Source organism: Haemorhous mexicanus, chromosome 1 (genome assembly GCF_027477595.1).
Source record: "Haemorhous mexicanus isolate bHaeMex1 chromosome 1, bHaeMex1.pri, whole genome shotgun sequence".
Taxonomy (NCBI): Eukaryota; Metazoa; Chordata; class Aves; order Passeriformes; family Fringillidae; genus Haemorhous; species Haemorhous mexicanus.
The window spans coordinates 44,386,641-44,412,927 of record NC_082341.1 but is presented as its reverse complement, the minus strand read 5'-3'; the positions used below and the strand labels follow the sequence as shown (position 1 = coordinate 44,412,927).

Below are 26,287 nucleotides of genomic sequence, written 5' to 3'. Positions count from 1 at the left end.
TCTCTTAAGGAGAGATTTTAAGTATGACCAAAACACAGCCATTTTAAAAACTTGCATTTGATCAGGTGTCCAGGCAGCCTGCCCATTACCAGAGGGAATAAAAGGGATAAAGAGTGATTTTTCCACTTCAAAACTAGGGGGCAGCCTCCAGATACCCCAGAACTGGTCCTCTGTGAGCATCTTGCTTGAACATAGCCTCTGTTCTTGCTGCAGCTGCGGGTACTTATTTTTGGAAGCCTTCCCTATCATCTCATTTCTTCAATAAGGCAAGGAACACAGATATACCTCAAAGAATGGTGAATATCTCAGGAATTTCTCTGCTGAGCAAATGACGCTTTGAGTTTTTAGCCCTTAATACTGAACTAAAAATCCAATAAGGGAATCTCAGAGTGGGAAAGAAGTTCATTTCACTGCAGAGAAGGACTTATGGTTGCAAAAAAGATGAATGCAATGGTCTGTGTAATTTGAACTATCTGTGGAGATGCCATTCATCAATAGATAATGCAATTTATTCCTCAGACATTTGCCAGTGTCTCAAAAGCATAGATAACAAGATCTGTACTGCCAGGATCTAATTGAGTTTAAAGTTTGCCTGCTTAGTAGAAGTCTTTAGAACAAGAAGACTTTGGCTCATATTTCTGATTTGAGAAACCTTTGTTAAATACTACCAATAAAACAGTGAAATTGGTGATGATAGACCTAGAAGGGCGGAATGGTCACAAAGAGAATTTGCTTCTCATTTCTAACATTTGTCTATTCCCAAAGAGTTGTATCAATAAATTTCTATGAGGATTTTATCTTCTCTTTGCACCCCGGGAAAAACTTTCTGGCTTTTTAGTGGTGCATATGCTTTCTCTAGAGCAACCAACAGAAATAATCATGAGGGAGCCAGTCTGCCCATCCATATGAGGGACAGCAAAGAGAAATACAAAGGAAGAAATGAAATGAGAGCTCTCATTTTGGAGGGAAATATAATTTACTGTGCAATAGAGGAGTGAGAAAGACAAGGATTTGATATTGCTTGCTAGATTTCATCAAATCCGCAAGAAAGTCAAGCCAACAGTCAAGCGCTCCACATTTACATCTCAGCTTCAAAATCTAAGGTCGCAACAGCACAGCTGAATTTTACAAAGAGGCATTTCAAAGTACCTCAAATCGCAGATTTTTCAGACTAAGAACAGCATTTTATTCTGACTTATACAGAAATCAGGATAGGAATGCTGAACTGGTGAAGCCACACACAAAGCTGAGAAATAGAAATCCCAAAGTGCTGGCCAGTGTTACATCCCCCTGGGTACACTTAGACTTCCAAGTACTTGGATCTGACATGGCATGCTGTGGTCTACTTTGTTACTCAAGTCCATGACTGGAAGTTGATCTGGTATGATCTTTTGATGTGCAAAGTACTAGGGAAACTAAAATAATAGCAGAGGAAAAACTTGTATTGCTGTAATAGCTTTGTAGGCTAACAACTGCCACTTTCTTTTCTATGAAATATAAATTTCTGTAAAATAAACACACACATGATTTGTGAGGCTGGGCCTTGAGAGCTGTTTCATTCCCTTTCCATTGTTTTACAAGAGCATGGCTAACAGAAGTGTTTGCTAGAGTGCAGGATTGTTTTGGGAGGCAGCCGAGTCAGTGATCTAATGAAATGTAATTTCATTTGTGGTGGCTACAGAACATGCAGTCTTGGCCCAGTATAAGGATTTTCAAACTCAGAAAAATTCAACAGAGCTTTCAAGAAGTATTTTTGAAAAATGCTCAGCAGTGGAGGGGAAGAAGATGGAGCAGCTACTGCCCCATTGTGCTGGAGAGTTCCTGAAACAGTCATGCAGCAAAATAGTTCTGCTTCAGGCCAAATAGAAATGCTTCCAAGTATACACGAAGCATGCAGCACAGTTTGGCTGGTGCTTCAGCACAGATGATCACAAGAGTAAGAGAATTAAATGAGGCCTCCATGAAGGCCATGTTTGAAAAAGTATTTTGGAGCTATTTGAATTGGGAGGCACTGGATCGTGATACAAGAAGAGGCCTTGTCTGACGTGTCATCTTGACCCATTCAGAGACAGAGACTCCAGAAAAACATTTCCACACAGTGTGTCGTTGATGTGAAGCTCTCCATCTGTAGTTATTGCACTGTATGGTGTCACTTAATAAGCAAAGACATTTGAAATATCTCAAGAGCAAACTGGATTTTACTGAGGAAAGGAAAGAAATAAAGGATGTAGAGTCTTGCTGTTTAAATGAGATTCCTTCTGGCAACATTTATTAAAGTACAGTCCTGTACTTTGGAAATGACTTCATTTTATTGTAAAGAATATTTTGGTCCATTGCATCAGAGACAGTGAATTGCAAGACTATTATACTTCAGGGAGTCAAACCCAGACCCAATGAATCCTGTTTCGTAATTTATCACTCAGAGGACTGCAGTTCCTGTGGCATTTTACAACCAGTCCTTTCATTAATTATTTGCATTGCAGTGATGAGAGATCAAGAGAGAATAAACTGGGGCACACTGACCCAGCCACTGTATATTTCAAATTTTAAAGAAGAAATAATTCTTGCCCCAAATATCTCAAAGCTCTGCAAACCTATGCAGAGGGACTCCTGGGAAATTGTGTTAAATAGAAGAAAATATGGCTCCTGCAGCAGAATTGTCATGCAACCCAGATCAATTCGTCCAGCAAAACAAGCAAGGAAGCAGCTTGGTGTCTGGCAGGGCTTTTAACCCATGCCCTAGGGGAAGTTCTCCAGCTCTACTCCCCTCTCGGTGCTGCAACTCTGCATTGCACCCGAGAATGCAGAAACCTGTGGTAAATCTGATCCTGTAGGAGAGAATACTGATTGTCCACCCACTCTGTGTTTTTGGCCAAGAGTGGTGTCATCCATTTAGTCCATCACTTGCATCCAGCAGTGCAGTGAATTTCTTTAATCTAGTCTAAATGACAAAACCACTCTTAAAAGGAGCCAATTCAGCTGAGATAATGATTCCTACATGACACAGTTTAGTATTTAATAGACATAACACCATCTGTTCTAGCTTTAAACAATAAAATCTGAGACAACGGAACCAGAAGCTGCAATCATTAAAAAAAAAGGAAACAGCCGAAGGCAGAGGAAGGTGAGTGACTACATGCAGTACATGCATGGAAAATGATTGCAGGGGAAACTTTCTCAAGATACCTGCAAGAAAGAGCCTTTTGCTGCCTTCTGTATTTTGCATAGCATGTACCTGTATTTTTTCTTCTGTTTTAGAAGCAAACTAGTGGGGAGGAGAGGGGAATAGAGCGCTACCCAGAAACAGTGAATCCCATCAGTGCCGATTTCTTCACAGCAAACAGGGATTTACAGACCTTTTTCTCACACTGGAGAGATGATTAGATTAAATGCAGTGAGGAGGATAACACTTTCCTCTCTGGGCTGTGGACTGGTCTGAGTTGGACATAGGGTTTATTTCCTGCTCAGTCCAAGGTTTGCATTTTCCACAAGGCATGCCTTTGCCAGCACTGCAGCACTGAGGGGCAGCAATGTTTCTTGAACCAAGAACAATACATCAAACAGGTACAGGACTGTGTTCCTTCTCTGCATCTTTTCTGGACACCTCTGCCAGTGAGTTAAAGCAACAATTGGACTGTTTTCACTAACCCTCACCCAGAGTGTCTCTTGTCAAATAGTTATAGCTTGAAGTAGATATTTAGTTGTGTTCAAGAAGGTAAAATTACATTTTACACTATTTTTTTTCTAAGGAAAGTTTTAAAGCTGAATAAAAATCAACCAAATCGATGATCAATCTTTATGAGTGTGTGTAAGAACATGATTGCGGAAAACTCTGTAAGGATATGTAACAGAAGAACTAAGATTTTGGATCTGATTTTAAACTTATTTCATCTTTTTGCTTTACTCCAATGACATGTGTCAAAATCAAGAAGACAGCTACTGCAGTAGAATTAAACCCATGCTATAAAAATACAGCTGGAATCAGGCTCAGTGTCTTGATGTCTCACACATTCAGTGCACTCCTATTTAAAAACAAGCAAAAAGATCCTACTGTGGACAGAAATCTTTGCCAAGCATTTCAGAGGAATACCATGAGAGTAACACTAGAAACGGGATAGCAAAATCCACTTGTGTCTTTAAGAGGAGCTGTGAACAATATTTGCTAAAACACCTGGGAAAGAAAACAAGTGAGCCAGCTGAGCAGCTGCCCCTTGTATGCACTACACCAAGAAACACACCATAAATAAATAGCTACTATACAGCCCTCAATACAGTATTGAGCCTTTGAAATAGACCCTTATTCTCCAGTTAAATCAGTCTAATAACACTGAAAGCCCTGCAGCCAAGCCTCTTTGTACTACTTTAAGAACAGCTGAGTGTCAGCCTTGATTTTATTAATAAATCAATCTTAAGCACTAGTGAAATTTCAGTTGAAGATTCTCTCAACTTGGCTCTCAAACATTCGCCTTAAGGATTTTTCTCTTTTCTAAATCCCTCTGCACTTTCTCCTGGCAGTCCTCCCTGCCTCCTTGCTTCAAACCTGTTTTAGTGAAGAGTGTCTTGGGTCACCCGACTTGCCTAGAAGAGGTGATCATAAATCATATCCAATGATTACTTCACACAGAAATGTGAAGACCAGAAGAGATGAGTGAATACTTGCCCTGTGCTCTCACTAATAGGTATCTAGTGCAAAGACAGGCGCCCAAATCAGATTCTGACAAGATGGTCCAGTCATATATTTTACTTGCATGCCAAACACTTTCTCTAAGGAGGCTGTAATTTTTTTTTTTCACAATGTCTTTTTAAGCTTTTTCTAAATTTTCTTTGTTCACTGTTCTTTGGAAACCTGAAGGGGAAGCCTCCAGCTGGAGTCAACTTCAGTAAGACATGCTGTGGGACCCTGTAACTGACAGGATCATGTGGAAACAGCTGAGCAACAAAATTAATTTGAATATGAGGAACATAATGTAAAAAACTATGCAAGATGAGCTAACATACCAAAACCTACATTTAAGGATGACAAATTTTGCAAGAATTAGTATAAAGTTAGAGCAGTGGCTTCTAAGATGGCAAAAGCTCAACTGGACAGATTTATTTCACTGCTTTAACATAGTTTTTGTAGATAGGATAACCTTTCCCTGTGAAGAGCTTGTTTAAGATGGGTGCCAAGCTGAAACTTGGAGAGCACAGTGCTGGTTTTGTTTGGACATCTGCTGCTACTGCTCCTATTTACATGTTTTGGTGAACATTTGACTTGCTTGCAATAAACATGATTGTTCCTGAAGGTCTGGAGCATATGCATCATGTCTGTGGAACTAAGTGGTGAAGAACTTGGAGTTTGTTGGGTGTACTTTCAAGCAAACAATGAAATCAGCTATTTCAATTCTGGATATTGCTAAAAACATTATTTTAGTGAAATAATATGTAGTCTTTTCAGGCCTCAGGCACGAAAGAATAATCAGTGTATATAAACTATTATAATTTTCTTGTTTCCTTTATGTGGTTGTAATAGGACAGATGGAAGACTTGCACTGATGAGCCAAGATAAAGCCATTGATATGCTCCTGAAGGGACTTGTTATTCTGTCATGTGGAAAAGAAAATATGCCACTGAAGCATGTTTTCTTGCCATGTGTTGTGAAATCATTAATAAATTCTAGTCATTAATACTGACTAGATTAAGACAATGTGGTATTTAAATAATCTTAAAATGCCACACTAGATAAATTTTATTTAAATAACAACATAAATTTTTAAAAAACCCTCTCCTCTGAGCTGCACCTTGGCTTGGGACATTATTGGCAGACATGTGAGGATCATGAGTGGTAGAGGAAAGATGTCCCACCCTATGAACAGGAATGTAAAGTCTGCAGAACCCTAGGCACTGAAGAGCTGCCAGCTCACACCACAGAGAATGAGCAGAGTACATCCAGCAACCCAGTTCAACAAGAGATACCAGCAGGTACTAGTATCAGCTCCTCTGTGCCACAGCTGACACCTCCCAGGACACAAGGAATAATCACCGCTGACAGAAAGGAGCACTGCCTCCCTCGGGACTGTCCCCCCTACCCAAGCTGTCATGCCTGACACACACAGTGAGCAGACAAATCTGCTGCCTAGCTACTCTTGTGTTAGGCTAAATTGTGAGCAAACATGTGAGGAGTTATCCCATCTGCCTGGGGATATCCACAAAAATTGGCAAGGTTAATAATAACCTTTATTATTTCAAGGAGAGGGAGCCTCTGTGGCTGCCTCTCTGCCCCAGTCAGTGAAGGAAGAGAAGCGCCTTTCAAAAATGGGGTTAGTTCCTTCTCTTGACCTTCATGTACAATTTCAAGAAATTTTCCAAGAATGCCCCTCCCATGAGGAGAAAACCACCTTTCACTATCTTTAAAGGAAGAAAAGGAAAACAACCTGTTTACTTGATAAAAAACCTTAACTACTTTTCATAAGGGTTCAAGAAACAATAAATGCAATATATGTAATGCACATTGAGTGAAGGCAAATTATATCAAATTATATGCTGAATAAGAAATTAAATACAATGAACACAGAAGTTTCACTTAGCTCTCTGTGGAGAGCTGGTGTTGTGCACAGAAGAGAACCTGCATGTGCACCAATGAAAAAAATATGAAAGCTTCACCCACTAGTGGGGCTGTTCTTTATTATCTGTGCTCCTGTGCTGGTTTTGCCTGGGGTAGGCTTAATTTTCTTCACAGTGGCTGGAATGAGGCTGTGTTTTGGATTTGAGCTGAACATAGGGCTGATAATGTAGAGATCTGTTTCTTATTGCTGAGCAGGGCTTGCACACAGCCAAGGCTTTTCCTGCCTTCCATACTGCCACACTGGCTGGGGAGCTGGGTTGAGTGGGAGGCTGGGAGGAGACACAGCCAGGACAAGTCACCCAAAGTGACCAAAGGGACATTCCAGACCATGTGACATCATGCTCAGTGTGTAACAAAGTGGGGGGAAAAGGAGGAAGAGTTTGGAGTGATGGTGTTTGTCTTCCCAAGCCCCCGTTGTGTGTGATGGGGCCCTGCTCTCCTGGAGATGGCTGAACACCTGCTTGCCCGTGGGAAACAGTGAATGAATACCTCGGTTTGCTTTGCTTGTGTGTGTGTGTGTGTGTGTGACTTTCACTTTCCCTATTAAACTGCCTTTATCTCAAGCCACAAGTTTTCTGGGTTTTGCTCTCCTGATTCTTTCCCCAATCCTGCTGATGGGGGCGAGCAAGTGGCTGTGTGGGGCCTGGCTGCTGGCTGGGGTTTAACCAGGACACCTACTAAAACAAAGCTACCCTATCACATATAAAGCAAGCATATCTGTTTGGGTGTTTGTGATCAGGCTCATTCAGTTGTTCATGCTTCTAGGAAATCTCTGACTCAGTCTGTTGGTTCTGTGTTGTCCTTATTGTATTTTGCTGTGACCTCAGTTTGGCTCTCTAATGTCAAGGTGAGGCCAATGTAGTCTGTACGTTCGTCACGAAGACTGATAAATACTTTTCTCAAAAAAGTGTAACTGTATTTGAACTCCACTGCTGCATAAAAGGGTTAGAGGCTGCCTGTAACACACTGACTTGCCCTCTGAAGAACCCTCTTTTACTGCCATGACGCTATCAAAGCCCAGAGAAGGAAACAAAGACAAGTTCAGGCAGATAGACCAAAGCTGTGGGTGGATGAACTCGGAGGATACAAACTCTGTCCACAATGTCTTGCAACTGCCAGTACCTGTCACATGCTGAGGTAAACTGAGTCACCTCCTCATGACTCACTTAGTCATTGGAGGAGTGGGTTAACTAATTCCTGATATGCAGAGATTATTTTTGACTAGTACATAAAATACGTAATACTTCGGTGTCATACTAAAAATGTATGCATCATCAACTAGAAAAGTTTGTCATTGAGAATGCAGTTACTTTTACTAAGCTATTCCTCAGTAAAGGTTAAATAGCTAAAAAAAAACCCCACAGATACAGAAATCTTCAAGAAGCAGTGCTAGATTCTGCCAAGTAAAGCGGTGTCAGTAGCTGGAATTTCAGAGCATAAATATGACAAGTGGGAATAAAACTGAGAACTCAGAGCTCAAAGATTCAATAAAGCATTGTATCTGCAGGCAAAAATAAGAAGTGGAGAACCCTGTTCATAACAGTAAGAGGACCTGGAAAGCAGGAGGGAAGATAATTTAAAACTAATAACTTCATGATGAATAGCCTGATCAGAAAATGCGAAGCAGATAAAGGCTGGCTCTCCAAGACTGGCTTGGAGATATGTCAAAATCTAATGTTTGAACAACTTCCAAAATGCTTCTATGGTCTCAAAAGGCATGATATCAGGAGAAACAAACAAACCAAAATTAAATCTGTAAACTAGGAGAAATACTCCAAGAAGTGGGAGGAAATATTTGGCAATCTTTGAGGAAAAGAAAGAAATGCAGAGCAAGCACGACCGAAAACAAAGCGCACCTGAAAGCTGGTAAGAGGTTTCCTTCATCACAGAATCACTAAGGCTGGAAAAGACCTTCAAGATCACTGAGTCCAGCCTTAGATCACCATCTTGTCGAGTGGACCACAGCTTTAAGTGCCATATCCAGCTGTTTCTTGAACACCTTCAGGGACAGTAGTGGTGTTCCACCACCTCCTTGGACAGTCCGTTCCAAAGCCTGACCAGTCTTCCAGTGGAGAAATTCCTCATTATATCCAACCTGAACCTCCCCCAGCACAGCTTGAGGCTGAGTCCTCTTGTCCTGTTTCTAGTTGAAGAGGCTGACCTCCATCTGGCTACAATCTCCTTTCAGGGAGTTGTAGAGAGTGATAAGGTCACCCCTGAGCCTCCTTTTCTCCAGACTAAGCAATCCCAGCCCCCTCAGTTGCTCCTTGTATGATTTATTCTCCAGAGCCTTCACCAGCTCCATTGCCCTCTCTGGAAACGCTCCAGCACCTCAATGGCATTTTTGCTGTGAGGGGACCAGAACTGGACACAGCACTTGAGGTGTGGCCTCACCAGCACCTGGGGACAATCACTGCCCTGGTGCTGCTGGCCACACTATTGCTGACACAGGCCAGGATGCCACTGGCCTTCTTGGCCACCTGGGCACACCCTGGCTCGTGCTGAGCAGCTGTTGACCAGCTGGTCATTTTCCACCTTTCAGCTTTCCAGCTGCTCTTCCCCCAGCCCGTAGTGCTGCCTTGGGTTGTTGTGAGCCAAGGGCAGGACCTGGCACTTGCCCTTCATGAGCCTCATGCAATTTGCCTCAGCCCATTGATCCAGATAATGGAAGGTAATATATGTCTGCACTTGTGTTAAGGAGAGACTGAAACACTTCCTCCCTTGGTAAATGACTTTGTAAGACAGACAACACAAACATCCAACGTTTTGCTGCCTCTTCGTGACTCTACTGGAAGGAGAGAAAAAGCAATAAAAATTGACAGCAGACAATAGCTTGCCATGTACTTTTCAGAGGACAGAAAAGCCTGGAAAGACATGGGAAACCATCTTTTTGTACAAGCAATCCCTGCTAGGAGAGCATGGATGAGGAGTTGCCACGCAGGGGCACAGACACAGGAGAGAAGCTGCTGGGGAGAAGTTTTTACTTCTCCAATAGCCCCATGTAAAATGGGGGCACTGCAGCAAGCTGAGAGCAAATACTGCTGCCAACAGCTCTGCCAGAAGAGAGGAGTGAATGGTCTCAAGTCAAATACAGCCATGTTCTCCCATTCCTGGGGAAGGGGACTGGTGGAACATCAGAACAATGGAGGAGATGAAGCTGCCTGTTTCTACCCTACACAAGTGCTCACACAGTTTCACCTCAGAGGAGTCTGTGCCCACTCTCCCAGTGCTGGATTCCCCTCACTGCTGCCTCACAGCACTGCAGACAGGAGCTGCTCTCCAGGAGGCAGAATAACAGCTGCTTAAATTGACAGCACTTTGCTGAACACGTAGCACAGCAGGCAGCAGTGCAAGGGGAGATGGCATTTCAGTCAGGATTTACTGGTTGCTGGGACACAGCTTGGCAGGGAGCACACACACACCTTGATGGGGAAGTGGCAGGGCTGGGAAGGACACATGTGCAGGCACCAGGCTCTCCTTTCCCAGGAATGTGCAGCAAAATTGTTGTGGGTGCTGCAGTGGGGCATGTCTGGCAAATATCAAACACGAACCTGAAATGCTCTGAAACTAGGATTTAAGGTTATTTGATAATCTTTTCCAGTAGAAACTTTTCCTTTTTTATGGGTATAAAAATACTCCTAAGAGAAATTGCAACCCAGAGGCGCCAATTTTGATCTGAGTTGCTCAGTGTTGAAGTGAGCCCAGATTTTGTGTTCATTATAAAATTCTTCAATTGTTTTTTTTCCTACATGAGTTCTGTGCAGCAAATTTTATCCTATGAAGAAAGGCAAATAGGACACAGAATAGAATACCAGGAGTTATTAACGGTGTTGCATACCTCCAATTTTCAGGAACCAAAGTCTGAAATACCTTAAAAGGCAAGTGAATGATTTTAAGAAACAGTTTTTAGTGTGTCCTTTCTAGAAATCAGATTTCTTCACAAGTTTTGAAAATAAGAATCAAAAAATCATTCAAAATTCTTTAAATTATTGTTTTTTATGTCATCTCTGTGAAGAATAGCCTCAGTTAGCAAGTCCCTGAAACTGCAAGTTCAGTCAAAGCAAACCCCAGAGCAAAAGTTAAATTTTTGTTCACACTTCTGGATATTCAGTTGCACTGATGTCACAAAACCTCTGTCCTGCAGACAAAAGGACTAGATCCAGGGCTGTAACCCTGGTCACATGCAGGCTCCCACAGACATGTGGATGACTTTTCTGTGACTGAACTGATGACAAACTCCACCCACAGAAGTGGAACTGAGGGTACCTGAGCCAAACCCACAGATTTTAGGGACCAACAGGTGCCAAAATGATGAAGTTTTTGTCTGAAGGCTGTATGCAGCTCTGAGAAACCACTGTCTGAGCAATCTTTGAAAACAAAGATTGGACCTGCAGTAGTGGAATAGCAGACTTAAAGCAATTACAAGAGGTTGCTGATCTAGAGTAGCTCTAAAAGGCATTCAAGAAGGGATGTAATTCAAGCTGCCTTTGTGCAGAATTTTATTTCAAGGGAACATAATGTTTTTGCTGCAGTCACACACCCTTTCAAGCCAAGGGGCACTAGCTTAGTTTTCAGGAGACTCTAGAGGTGAAAAAATGAGGGGAAAAAGGCTTTTAAGCCTTCAATTTCACATTTTCCAGCCTCCTTTATGCATTGCATTTCACTTTGACACAGCATCACTGATGACAAGGGACTGGCTCTCACTCTTGCTGCATGCCCAGTTCTCTGCACACTGTGATGTCTGTGATGACAGTAAATACTCTGGGCTACCCCTCCCTTCCTCCAGCAGCCCAAAGCTCTGAGATCAAGAGGGAATCTGTTTCCTGAAAGGCAGTGAGAGATGCTCTTCAGTAAGGATGCTTTCCCTGAAGCAGATCCATCTCTGACAGCATCATAAAGCATTTCAAACACAAGGGGCACCAAATGTGCTGTCAAGAGTAACTCAAAAATGGTTCTGCCTGAACCAAAATGAGAATGAGAAAAGGTGCAGGATCCAGTCTCTAGACATGGTCCAAATCCCAAGTGATCTGGGCTCAACAGCCCTGGATGGCCAGAGTCAAACTGGCAGCTTATCAGTCAATTTAGGAGCTGAGGGGCAGTTTAATTTGACTTTAGCAGTTCACAGATGGGCACATTCCCATGACCAGAGGGCCAGGCTTTTGACAAGTGTTAATGTCACTGAAAGGAGCACAGCGGATTTTTTCGTGAGTTCTCAGCAATCCCTCACCCCAAAAGAAGTCCTGTGAGTCTTTTTATCCCTGATCATGGAAAAACTTTGAAAATGCAGCCAAGATATGAAAATTTTCTAATCAGGTGTGAAAATAACAGCCTCTTTTCTCTAAAGGCCTGGGAATCTAGGCTAGGTATATGCAAGATAAGAGATTCAATTGCAATACAGTATTAAATAAATATGTGAAGTTAAATGTTCCAAGACAAAATTACAGTGAATGAAAATAGAATCATATCAGCAAATTGCCCTAATCTGAAAAATTCAACAAGTCATCTAGGCTTCACTTAATGCTATTGCCTTTCCAAAATGAGCATGATGATATCTCACAGCACCAGAAGCCTCAAGTTAGTTTAACCACTGTTGTTACTGACAGACTGCAGGAGCCTTGCCAAAAAACAATGACCTTTTGTTTACTCATCACTACTGACGTGATTGATGGCATCACAGAATTGGTCTCTCTTCCTGCCCTCGACAGGAGATGTTTGGCTCTGTACTGTACCCTCTGACACCTGGCCTGGAAAACCACCAGCTACATGCAGTTCTTCACGGTAATTTCGGCTGACAGAATTGCCAGGTAGTTAGAGTGACACCTCCTGCCTAGGAACTGGAGTGTCTGTGAAGATCAAGCCCTGCTGTCAGGCTGGGCATGACAGTGAAGACTCTGCTTTGTGCACGATTCCCCTCGGAGGTGGGTGTCTGAATGTGAGAGCTGACAGACAGCAGAAGATGAAGGCACTGAGCCAGCAAGAGCTGATGCTCTTTTAAAGTTGGGTTTGGCACCTAATGAAGGGATTGGAAAGAGCCACTTGAAGGAAGTAGTCTGGGATGGAGAAATCCTGAGCTGTTTATCTTTAAGAATCAAAGAGAGAGATGGGAGTCTTACGAAGGCACATGTGGAAAAATAAGGAGATCTTCTGGAAATGTAAGTCTGCTGGACTGAAAACCTGCAGCCTTTGGAATGCTTGATACTTCCATATATCCAAGGAGAAAAGTGCTCTTTGAAGTTTCCACATGAAGCCAGGGAAGAAGCCTGTGGGAAAGCATTCCCAGAGGGAAGGAGGACAGATCATTTGGTCTGCTAAAACCAAGGATGGGATAGGATAGATGGGATTTAGAGGCTGAAAACATTAAGGGATATCTAGAATCCATCCAAAATCTAAGTTGAGATGGTTTTGCCTTTTTCCAGACAATCATGTGAAAGAGGCAAAGGCAGCACAGTGACCTCCTTCACTGGGATTTGTGCAGCACTATGTGGAAGAAGAGCAAACACAGTTTGGTTTTGTTTTTTGGTTTTTTTTTTTTTTTTTAGAAAGAGATGAACAGAACTTTGAGAGCATCCTTGAGATATAACAGTCTGGTCTCACCAGTAAGTATTCAGAAGAAAGTAGAGAAGAAAAGAGTCACTGAAGATAAAAAAGGGGATAACATTTAGGATATATTTAGCAATTCCAGTTATGTCAGACTAAATTTTGGCTTTCTTTGATAGAAAAAACTTATTATCTAGATGAAGGAAAATGTGGTAAATTGCATTCATTGGAACTTTGTTAAACCACTGTTGAGCATCATGACATAAACCAAGAATTAATACAGGAAATTTCAAGTGATTAAAATGACTGCAACCAGCTGGGCTGAAGAAAGGTTTCATCAGGCCAGAGGAAGATTATAAGCAGAATTCATTACTGATCAATCTTTTCCATTTTTTTTTTCTATTCATATTCATTAGTGTTTTCATTGCTTACATTGTGCAATCAGCACATTTCTTACCAAGATTTCAAAGTGAGAACTCACAGTTAGTAAAGATGACAATTTGAAAATTGTCTAAGAAAAACTAGAGAACCCTGGAGGGAGAAACAGTGGAAATTTAATTATAAAAAGTAGTAGATTGTGCACTTAAATGCCATAGTGGATCAGATAATTCTCAGTTGGGCGCCAAGGACAGTAGGGAAGAGGGAGCTGGTTTGCAATTGCCATCTAAGGCTTGGTTTGTTCTATTCTAGCCGTGAGACAGGACGGAGTGGACACACAGCTGCCCTCTGTAATGAGGGGTTGGAAGCACAGAGCTTAGTGGAACAACACATGAGAATAAACTGGCCAGGAATAAATGTAATGTGGGGTCTAGAGCACTCTGGTGTTAAAGCAGCATCCAAGATTAATAAATAAGCCAAATTATTTGGACTACCGCATTTTCAAGTTTAGAACCTTCATATGATCTATAAATATTCTATAAATCAGCAACTGTGGGGGCTGCAATCATGCACAGCTCATTGGAGAAGAGCACTGTAGTCATCTGCAACCCTCTGATTTCCCCTCTGAGTTGGAGTTTTCCTCTGGAATTAATGGATCTTTGCACATGTAATCCAAACTGCCTGAAAAACACTGCTCCTCTAAAGTGGATCTGGATTCATTGATAGTGGGAATTATTCCATATTTTATCTTGCAACAGTAAAGGCTCAGGCCTTGTGGCTGTAGGGACCTGTTTTACACGCTAACTCAGTCTGCAAGGGGTTGTCCCCACATCTCTAGGTCAGGAAATGAAAGGAGACATAGGAATGGCTGTACAGAGTGGGACCAGAGGTGACCCAGCTCCTCCCAGAGGGTTTTTGCTATAGCAAGTGCCCAAAGCAGAATGCAGAAATAGGGCAAGTCCATGGAAGTGCTTCACTGCACACTCTCCTGGGAAGCAGGGACTGAGGCAGTCTATAGAGGTGATAAGACATGAAAGATTATCACTTTATAGAAGGTGATAATATCCTGCCCTCACTGGAATCACTGCCTTGTCTATCAGCTAAGCTGAAAAAATGCCATTGAGCACAGTCTGTGTGTTAGAAAAGAGCAAACACATTTGTGACTTATAGTCACAGGATGCTGCACTGTGACTTCCCACATAATTTATTTCTGCTGTCCCCAAGGCTTTTTCTCACAGATGCTCTTAGTAGAAATTAGGGAAACTCCTACCCTAAAACTGTGCTACTACATGGTATAGAGTCACTTAAATCTCTCAATATTATTTCTGTACGAAAAATAATAATAACTGAAAAACAGTTGACCTCCCTGATAGGTACTATCAGCTTTGCCAGACCCCTGATTTTGTTAAAAAATGCAAAGTTCTTTTAGATTTCAGACAGTCCTAAATACATAATTGTATTGGGTTCGAGTAGCAAGACTTTGGTAGTGGGAGGCTTCTGAATGACTTCTGTGAGGAGCCACTGGAAGTTTCTCCATGTCCAATAGAGCCAGTGTCAGATGTCTGGAAGATGGACATGGACACTGCCCTTATCTCAACCCACAAGACTTTTGTTATGTTTTCTCTTCCCTGTCCAGTTGAGGAGGGGAGCAACAGAGCAGATTGATGTGCACCTGGCATCCAGCCAGAGTCAACCCACCACAAACACAAATTCACATAGTTCTGCATTAAGATCCCATGCAGATATGAAGTAAGGAGCCCTCAGCACCCAGAGCATATTTCTTACTCTGTAAGACTGCAGTGGAGCAAAGTACTGCAGACCATTCTGAAAACACATAATTCCATTTCCATAACGATAAATGCTGCACTATGCAAATCTGAAGCATATATCCAATGCTATTATTCTACCAAGTGTGTTGCTGCTGTTCTGTAATAAGGGGGATTATTTGAACTGCTGGCTTCCCAGGCCAACACACCCCCAATTTCCTTGACTGTCCTGCCTGGTTCTCTTGTTTTCTTTGCTCCATTCCCTGAAGAAATTTAGATGGCAATTTCTCTAATTCACAGCAATGTACAGGCAAGCTCGGTAGCAGCTCCTGTCAGTAGCAGGGATAGAAATCATATTGATTTAGACACAGATTTTAGATTTATAACACAGCTTTCCAGTGTGCAGGCAGCAGAAATGCAGCCTGTAAGGGAAAAATCAAAGCTGATAGCCATCATTCCTGGAGCAACTGGCTCTTTGCCAACCATCAAGACAAAGGAGAGGGGAGATCTTCAGCAAAATAAAATATAAGGGAAACTGCAGAAATGTATTAGAGCAAGCCAGGCCCATATTCATCATGTAACCAGTAAACAGGCTCAATAACAGGAATTTCTATGAATTTCAAGTAGGTGCAAAGGTTCATCAGTGAATGACTGGAGAAACAGAGTTTATCCATCAAAGCCTCAATTACTCCCAGTTATCCAGGAGGGGGTATAGTTTAAATATAGACCAATGTTGGCTTCACATCAGCTTTATGCCTTCTGTGTCAGAGGGTTTGTTCTGGCAAACTTGACAGCTCTTTAACAGCAAAAAAGATTCTCCAAAAGGTTTGGATGGGGGGACATGTCAGTGAGGCTCTTCTGTGGCCTGAGCCAAGGTCAGCACGTCAGGAAGACATGGGGAGGCTCAGAGGAAGGTGGATATATGTCTGAAAAAAAAAAAAAAAAAAAAAGAAAAGGAAAGCAAGCTACTTTTGCTAAAAAAGTGGATAAATATTCCTAGAGATGCTTTCACAATCGGGGGAGAGAGGAATTTTTAAATCTCTCTATCCTGTCCCTTCTTGTTTTGGCACACAGGGAGACATCTCTGCCTGTGGTCTTGAGGAGTCCCTGTACTCTGGAGGGGAATAAGTTCAAGGAAACAGCTTGGAACACAATGACCCCACAGCTTGGTACACAGACAGTTGTGGGACAGGATCAGACTGAGTCTTCCATAATCTCTTCAGTGTCAAATTCATCCTTGTCTGGTTCCTCAGAAAGAGAGCTCCAAGATCTCCAGGAGATACTGGGTCCAGGTAGATACAGGGAACTGGAAGGAGATGGAGATCTGCACTTTAAGAGCTCCATCTTCTTCCAGACTGGTGGTGGTATCTTTTCTAAAATAACAACAATTATTGTGACTCATGATTTTCAGGGCTGGTGCGTCCTAATTACAGATGCCTGTTCATTTTGTATGCTCATTACACTGAATTACATCTTAGATGGAAAGTTACCATTTTATTCTCAAAAAAGAAAAAAAAAGAAAAAGGAAAAAAGAAAAAATATTTTAAAAAAATCAGTTAGTCTCCCACATGCTTGAAACTCCTCAATGGTCTCTTTCTGGAAATTTAAGAAGTTGTTGAAAAGCAGTCTAAATCACTAAGAGCAGCAAGATATTTCAGCTGGCAGCCCTGCTAGAAAAAGGTAAATAATGAATGTGAACTCCTTAATATGAAACCATATGTTGGGGGGGGCACCAGAGTTCTGCCCCTAACAGAAAGAACACGGAGGCAGAATATAACATTTCCCTTCAGTGAGATTGGAAGGACGAATCAATAGGAATATTCATATTCTTTATGAAATAATCTCACTCATAAACATAGTAAACTAAAAAACCCAAAAATATGATCCCCCATAAAAGGGTTTCTGCTTTCAGTCTCTCATCTGGAAAAAACAGATTTCTAGAGTTGTTTTGCCAGCCCAAAATAAGGCATACAATTTAAAGCCATTGCTGAATTTATAAGGCTTCCAAAGATTCTCCTGACACAGATTTGCACCAGCTCAGGTATTGTTGGCTCATGCCACGCCATGCTATGCTTATCTCACAGAGTTCCATCAGCAGGCTGTGCAGCAGATGAGGACCCAACTGTCTGAGTCACATGAATTACTTAAAATTATGACTAAAAAAAGCCAGCTTGAAGTTGAACTCTAATTTGCAGGCTTTGCCAGTTTGTCAACCTAGTGAATTTCCCCACCCCTGTAAAATAAATGGAGAGCAGTATATGTGATGCTATACCCAATATTTCTATCACCTGCACAATCCAAGACCATTTTTATGGCATTAATGTTTTGAAGGTAACAAACAAACAATTTCTCAAATCTACACAGCTACTGAGCTTAACAAATTTCACAAGTTGGAAACTAACTCCTGATAGGTTCACTGCCAGCATCCTACAATTGCAGATGCCACATAAACAGTCAGAGCAATCTGCAACAAATTTGTAGAGTAGAACTGGGACCATTATGGGACTAAGACACTGAGCAACAGCTCGTATCAGGGGGCTATGCATGCCCAGTCAAAGCCTTGGGAAAACAACCAATTGGAAAATGTGTGATGATCCCACTTGCTGCCATTTCCAGTGGTCTCCTTATTGTAACACCCAAATCTGCAGCAGTGCAAAGATCAGATCCTGTCTGCTGGCTCTAGTGGGCCTTGACATCTGCCTTCCTCAAACTCCTTGTGGATAAAATAATATAAAAACAATAAAATCTAGTCTCTCTTTGAAAAAAAAAAAAATATATACATTGAGAGTGTAAATGCCTCAGTGTGTGATATTGCAATCTGACGAATTAAAATAACCTACCAGTATAAACAAGTTGATTATGATAAGAAGGGAATAAAATCACTTTTTTTTCTGAGTATTTTGGTGTTTGTTCTCAGGTTGTTGATATATTTTGTAAACTGCAGAGATTAAATAGATCCCTGGGGTTCCCAGGTGTGAAAGAGCAGCACTACTGAAAGTAGCTGAGGGAGGGAATGTTCACGAACTGTATCCTGTCATCATTAAATCATTTTGCTGAATACATCAAAATGCTAAACACAAATATTTACATATAAATCAATTCCTCTATCTATTCATGTTGCTAGCACAGATACACAAAACATATGCAGAAATGTAACAGGTCCCTCCAAGGCTTTCCCCCCCCCCAAAAAAAAAGTAATCAAAAAGGAAATTCACAATGAGAAAAACATAAGTGATAACCTGGGATGTTACTGAGCTGTCACACCAGCAGCTTGAGTTAGTAAACAAGCAAACCCAGCAGTTCAGACAGCATGAATCACCTCTGCTCATCTCAGGGGGGCATTAGCAGCGTTCCCAGTAAGGAGCCTCCAACGCAGTAACACCGGGAATTATTTCACTGCTGACCAAAGCGGGAGTGAAAGAGAAACCTGCATGACGCACTTGGAGCAGTGCCTTATTTTGGCACCGTGCTGATGGAGGAGTGCCAGCTCCCAGGTGGTCTCTGGAACATAACATAACATCCCTTATGTTAATGTCCACAGCGCTGGGGGGTTGTGCCAGGGAAGAGCCTGGCTCACCTATCCCCAGACAGAATTTCCTTTCTCCATAGGAGGGGATTCAGAACTTCAGAACGATAGGAAATTACCGTGACCACCTGGCTCAAACTCAGCAACCCCTACGATCCGTATGTTGTAGTCTGTCCACACAGTCTCTACTGCTGCCAGCTATCTTGACCAGCACTGGTAACCTTGCTGGTATTTTGGTTACCATTCCTAGCAGCACAGGCTTTGCTCCCCTCAAATAAAGGCAAAGGTTAGAGAATCAGGCCTTCAGCATGGCAGGATAAAGCCTCCATCTGTTTAAATTAAGGTGTGGCATTAATTTATCTCCACGCAGGGCCCAAGATGGGCAGGAAACAGCACAGAGCACTGACAGAGATTTCGTTTTCTCGCACAACCCATCATGCCCCCTCTCATAAAACCTACATGAAAAAAGGGGACCAAACTCCAAACACACACTGGAGATTTTAGGCAATTATTGATTTTGTTATTCAAGTAGAAAGAGCAGTTCCCATGGCAACGAGCCCATCACTCCCTACCTATGGCATCACTTGCTCTCACAACACAAAATCTTTATTTAAAGAAATACGTATGTTCCCAGAGCTGCCCCTTGGAGACTGATTTCCTTTCATTTCACCCTGGCATAAGCAATGAACCACTCTGTGTCTAGCTGCTTGAAACCACACTGCAAGCTTTTCCCACATTCCAGTTTCCACAGGAAGGGCAATGGTGGCAGCCTGGGGGCTGCCTGCCTGCCCCAAGGGGTGACCACCCAGCGGTGCTGGGGCTGATGCTGCTCCAAAGCACTTCCAGGTGAGCTTCCAAGGGAGCACCCCGTTGTGCTGCTGATTGGGTGCTGAGTGAAACCCTGCTCCTTTTGCATCAGCACTACACGAGGACAGAGGTGTCCCCCCAGTTTTTGTTGGTTGTGTCACAGTGAATCTGGCGTTGGTGGGAAGAAAATTTACCTTCATAGTATTTCTTCAACAAAATAGAACAAGTAAATAGGTTAATTGTTAAATTAATTAATTAAAAGTATATCACATCACCACAGAAAATTATGGAGGTTCTGATTAGGAAAAGTCAAGCACTTCTGATGTTTTCATCATTTAAAATAATGGACCAGCAGGACAGGCTGGCTCCTTGGGAGGTGCAAATCAGCACAGCTACCTGCAGTTTTAGTGGCAGTCAGCTTGCACAGGCTGATGAGCAGGCTCCACATTACAGAAAGAGAAACACTGCTCAGAAAGAGGGGAGACAGCAGGTCTGCTTGGGGTGGTTGGCAGGGCAGCACTTGGGGAAATCAGGTCACACCACAACTCCTGGCTCACAGCAGGGCTCTGTGTTCATCATGTGGCCCACTCCATGCTGGGAAATGGGAGGAAAGGATCCCACAAGCACCTGTGAGCAGCACCATGGCTGGGCAGCAGCCCCATGCAGCTACCAGGGAAAGCATTTGGGCTCAAACTAGAAATGTGAGAAGCAGCAGTGGCATTGGTTCGCCTGGAAAGTTAAAAGCAAAGTCTAGTCCAGATGCAAGATCTGATTTCTAAAAATTACCTAGTGAAGGAGAGGAAGTGGGGATTGGTGTGACAGAGCTGGGAAAACCTGTGGCTGGGATGAAAAGGCAGCTGACTTTGCTTCTGATTATACATGGGAGGAAAATACATGTACCGACCCAGAAATCAGTCACTTGTGAGCAGGGTCTTCCAGGTGAAGTTCAGTCTCCTGGCAACATTTTATGAAACATAAGCTATTCCCAAAATCTTTTCTCACACAGCTCCAGGTCTCCTAACCATAACCTCGTGCACCCTGGCTGGGGCTATCGGTGCCTGTGTGAGCAGGATGCTGGCTCTGGCTGCATTTCCAGGTTGTGATACCTAAGGGATTTGCAGCAAGATGCCTTGATGTCTTTGCAGATCTAAAAGAAGCATGGTGTGCACAAGCCCAGCCATTCATCTGAGCTGCTGACAGTGGGGTGGCACTGCCAGAGGTGCCAGGAACCTGGACAGAGAGACCTCAAACCAGGCACAGAGGAAGCAGGTGAAGATACCTGTTTTGGAAGATGATAGAGGAAATCATGGAGAGAATTACAGTGAGGGAGATCAGACAAGCCTTGGCTTGGAAGAAGCAAAGGTGTTAGAGCTGAAAAAACAGTGGCTAGACTGAGGAGAAGAATAAATATTAAAAGCAACAGCTGAAGGAAACAGATCAATTGGAATAGCTGGAAGTGAAAAGATACAAGATCATCAGACATATTATAGTGCAGAGCTTCTAGAGATGCAACAAAGACTGATGAGACATTAATGGATTTCAAAAGAATTTTTTAAAAAGAGTCTCCAAGAGATGCTGGATACAAGAAAAGATGATGTGAGGAATCTTTTTTGTTTTCCTATGATTGTGTCCAGATCTGTAAAATTCCACTCAAGACAAGGGAATCTCTATTTCACAGCTACAACTTGTTCAAGGGCATCAACAAGCGTGAAGTAAACCAAGGGGTGATAGAGGGTAGGACTTGTACTTTATCAGCCCAATAATTCAGCAAAGAAAAAACTGTATTTTCACTACTTATTTGCATTTTAGTCAGTTAATAGAGCTGAACAGATAGTCCTAAGACATGATAGAATATTTAAAAATAAGACAGGAAAGAAAGTCACTGCTATCTTGTATCACACACTGCTTGTCTAATGCCACTGATTACTAGCAGAACTGCTTGTTTACCCTCAAGGCACAGAAGCTTGAGGTTCTTGCTATTTTTCCTCCTTTCCTCTTCCCAATTTTCCACTGATTTTCATGGTGTTGAAGGCACTGTATCCCATCTAAGGATCAGCCTATAGAGAGGCATTAAAGAGGCATGAGAGAATTATTCCTTTTTATACAGCAGGATGCTTTTATAGGAATTATCAAATCTGTTTCAGTATTCGTTTTTGGCTAATAAGGAATCGGAAAGAAATTCCGTGGGAGTAAATGTGGGCATCAAGGTATTCCATACAGATTCCCATCACAGCACAGCCAGCTGTTGCCTACTGTAATGGAAAGGGAGCTGTGCAAGACTGATATCCATCTACAAGAGAACTGCTGTCAATTTGATGCAGCCAATGTAGGAATAACAGAAGGCTTCTCCCTGCAAATACGATTGCTGCACTATTCAAGCAGAAAAAGCTGTGGCATGAGGATTTTTTTTTTTACTTCATTGCTGAACAAGCCTGGGATACAATAGGAAAAATGACCTTGACATCTCTTACAAAGACACATAAACAACAATAAGCCTCTCCTTGATGTCCATTGCATTAGTCATGCCTTTATAGTGCAGAATTGAGAAAGACTCCTTTATGTATAAAAAGGAGTAAATACATCTGTTTCATGATCACATCCATTAGGATAGAAAGAAGGGGATTAAAAAGTAGTTCCTGATATTTAATCTTGGGAGGATGGATGGCTCTTTTTCTATCAATACAGAATTATTCCATGAATTAGTCATGATGGTTCAATTATGTTCAAATATGTAAAGCACAGCCTTCTAAGTAGACTAATTTGTGAGCTTGCTTCATGGTCCTCTGCTTCAATTTAGCACTTAGTCCTAGATTAAAGGACAGTTTGCCTCGGGGAGGTGGCATGGAGGACATGACAGCAGTGTTTGCCTTTCCTCCTGCGAGAGCAGGGTGCTTCTTTTGCATGTCATGGGATCAGAAAACTTGACTGCTTTTTCCATAGCGCAAGCTCGAAAAGAACACAATTGTCTCCTGTATTGTCAGAGAATGAGAGAGAAAGAAAGATCAGAGAGGATGTGAACATGGCAGGGGGTTAAAATTAGCAAGTTTTGATCTTCTCCAAAGCTGCTCTGAGTTTAATCCACTGTTGAGCAGCAGCCCAAGCATCAGTGTCTTGTGGGGATGTTACAATTCACATGGTGGGCAGTTTGGTCCCCTAGAGGTACCCACTTAATCCAGTTCACAATTAGCAAAAGCACCACAGGGTCTATGTTCAAAGTTAAGCCCAAGGCTAAGTGCACAGGCGCTTGCAAGGACCTGTGCAGCCATGAAGTGCCCTTGTGCTATGCCTTTCCCAGGCTGTTCCACTGCCCCAAAGCCCAGCTCAGGCTGCCACTGCCACAGAACCTTCCCTGCACTTCACTTCCTACAGGGGACAACTCCCAGGCTCCTTGCCATCACAAAGCACCCAACATGAAGGGGCCAGCAAAGTTGTGAAGAAGGTGGGAAATAATGCACTTATGAAGACAGCAAAGACATGTCTGGGACAGGAGAACAGGAATACCCCAAGCTGAAATAAGCTGTGAACATTTCTATGCATACCAATGAAGGAGGCTGTAAAACAGGAGGATGTTTCTGGATATATGTAACAGGATACTGCTTCTGCACACATCTGAAAGATTTTTTTATCAATTGGCAAAAGCTCAGAAAATAATAATTTTTGAACTATCAATTTGCACCTTAAATCTTTCGATGAATGCAGTTCAATCTAGAAACTGTATCCAGAACTTTATCTGCACCTGGTTTGGTAAGAATTCTCTAGGACTTACACAGAAAAACACACATACATTTACAGATGAACCTGAACTATCAGGTAAAATTGAAAAGAATATATTCATGACAAGAAGTAAAGACTAAAAAGAAGGAAAAAGTTTTTTTCTACAATGATTGATGGAATAAGGTGGCTTGAAACGTGCTGGATCTTAGCTGTGCAAAGTCTTTAGCTTTCCAGGAAAGAGATACTTGAATCCAGCCAAAAATTTAGACCTTCACTAATAAGTAAAATGAAATTACTTGGCCCATGTGACAGGGAAAGCCAAATTCAAGATTCATAATTATCTGCCCACCATTTAACTGGACTGATGCCTGTCTCGCTGGTGGTCAGGATCAGGACATCTTCCAGAAGAAATTCTTCAGGGATGGGAGGTCCTCAGGCTCTAGCTGCAGTGGGAAACCCCCTGAATAAGACTAAAATAGGATTTTTTTTTTTTAGCACCTCCCCATTCAGAGATATTAATTTACAGCATTGCAATTGTGAAAACATGTTCTTTCTTAATGATCTGGGAACTACCCAAAACCAGGATTTCTACCATTCCCACAGAGACTATTCCCAAAAGTCATCCTTTGCTAGGTTTATGTAGGTTTGTGTAGAAATACTAATTTTTTTTTCAGTCCATACATAAGTCTTCTCTTTGGAGTAGGAAACCAGATACAAACTGATTAATAGATATTGACTGTTTCAAAGACAAGAAATGTGAAAATGAAACCAGGTGCCTGTACCAGTGAATGCCCCAAGAAATGAACTTGTAACCACTGATCAGAAAATAAGACACCTTCTGATACTTTCCCTAAGGCAGAGGTCAGACTACAAGGACCAACACAGAAATTCCAAAACTGAAGAGCAGCTTCTGACACAAACTACAAAAGCAAGAGGATGATGGGGATGGACCCACCTCTCTGGGCTCTTTGGTTCTTGTGCTGGATGTGGGGATACTTGATACTGCACTTCAGAACTAAGAAACAGATTGCCACAAAGGTGGTGCAGGAATACAGCCCAAGACGAATTACCAGATGCTCTCTCCTTTTTCTGAGTCCCTTGGGGCAGGCAGCTTTGGATTTAACTGCTGAAAACTCAGTTAACCATAATCTGTTGCCAGATGTTTAAGAATCGAGTGGGATTCTCAGGAAAGGGTTCCCATGGAGGAAGATCAGCACAGAGCTTTGTGAGTGATGTGCCAGTCAGCAGAGTAGCAGCCTCCTCCTGGGATACACAAATTGAAGGTGGTGGGGCAGAAAGGTGGGGGCTTCTGCTAACTTCAGTCAAGAATGCTGATTAAAAAAAGAAAAAAAAAAACCACACTAAGTAAAAGCATTGCTTCCTTTACATTGCAAAACACAGGGAGACAGCACAGAGGGCCAGTAAGAGGGACCAAAAAAAATCCTCTGTGACTGGAAGTCAGGAGACCAACCAAAAACGTGGTTTGTGTTTGCAGAGCTTCTTTAAATCAACGAGTCTTGCCATATTTTAAATCCATGGGGATTTTCCCTTCCCAGAGAGCTAATTAAAATACACAGCTTGTTTTGTTAGCTAACAAGAAGCTTATATCCTTCATGGGACTATGAAAAACTCCAAGAAAGCCAAGCCATCACGGGCAGGCACCGCACACAGAGCACCAATTTTGGCAGTGCTGTGTAATGCCAAGCACACCAGCACATCTCAAATGCTCTTCCAGGCTTTCAGAGGTTTTTTTTTTTCACCCCTAATTCCCAGTTTCCATTCATTTCGACCTGATTCTTTTTTATTTTCCACCCAGCTGACCAGTTGAGGGCACAGCCAATATTGCTGCCCACACGAGGGATGTTGCCATTCCAGGAGTATTTATGCAATAACCAAGAGAATAATTATGGATCTCATCTGCTTAAATGCAGGTAGAACCAGAGGAGGTTGGTCTGTCACCACCTAAGTCTGGGAGGATAAAAAACTCAGAGGGACTTCTGTGCTGCCTCCTTCCCTCTGGGAAAACGACCCAGTCCTGTGCCAGCAGCACCACGTGCTCAGCCCCTTGAGCTGGGCGAGCTCCCTGCAGACCATCACTCTCCAACACCAGGAGCTAACACTTAATTCACTGTATTGTTTTCCTTGGAAATTTTGTTCCTCTGCATGGTCAACATTGCATTTCAAAATCTGCACTGCTTGCTCTGCCATGCATGACCTTGGATGTTTCATCACAAGCAGCCCATACCTTAGCCCTGAGCTCAGCATCCAGACGAAGACTGAAAGGAGTTTTGAGTTAGGTTAGTTTTGTTTTTCAGAAATCTTGCCTCTCATTCTGACCATTCTCTCTAATTAGAGATCAGAGGGCCTGGCCATTAACAGTGATAGTAATTTTTCAAACACTGGGGGAGGGAAAAAAAGAAAACCAGGATGCAGCAGGAGTCTTTCCAATAATTTCCTCTTTTCTTTCTCTAACCCTCAAGTTCCACAAAGAGAAAGAGACATGCCTACATTAAGTGCACTGAACTACAATCAGAGGTTTGCTTTTTCTCTATTGAGAATAAGGAAGTGCCTCACAGGCCATGCTAGACAGCTATGTATTTTGAAATACTGGATACTGTAATTATTTCTATTCCATTTTAAGAATAACACATCAATAGTCAAGCAGCAAATACTCCCTCCACAGTAAACTGAAGGAAGAGCCAGAGAGCTTGTTTAAAATTCAACACATCAGCCAGAAAAAGTGCAGCCAGAGAGAAAAGCCTGTGTGCATTTCTGCTAACTGTCTTGAAAGAAGACAGAAGTCACACACAGGCCACATCAGAGGTGACAGCAATGACCCAGAGTGAATCCTGCCCAGCCAGCTTGCAGAATCCCATGTCCTCACTGCCATGGCCCAGCCAGCCTGCACCTCATCCTGTACCACAGTGCAGTTAAGGCAGCAAACAAACACATCAT

At 42.4% G+C, this 26,287-nt stretch overlaps 1 protein-coding gene across 1 annotated transcript in view; it reads left to right on the top strand.

Moving 5' to 3' along the window:
* LOC132323683 (transmembrane channel-like protein 2) overlaps positions 1–26,287 on the top strand; it is a 140,566-nt gene that overhangs the window by 69,131 nt on the left and 45,148 nt on the right. The window lies entirely within an intron of this gene.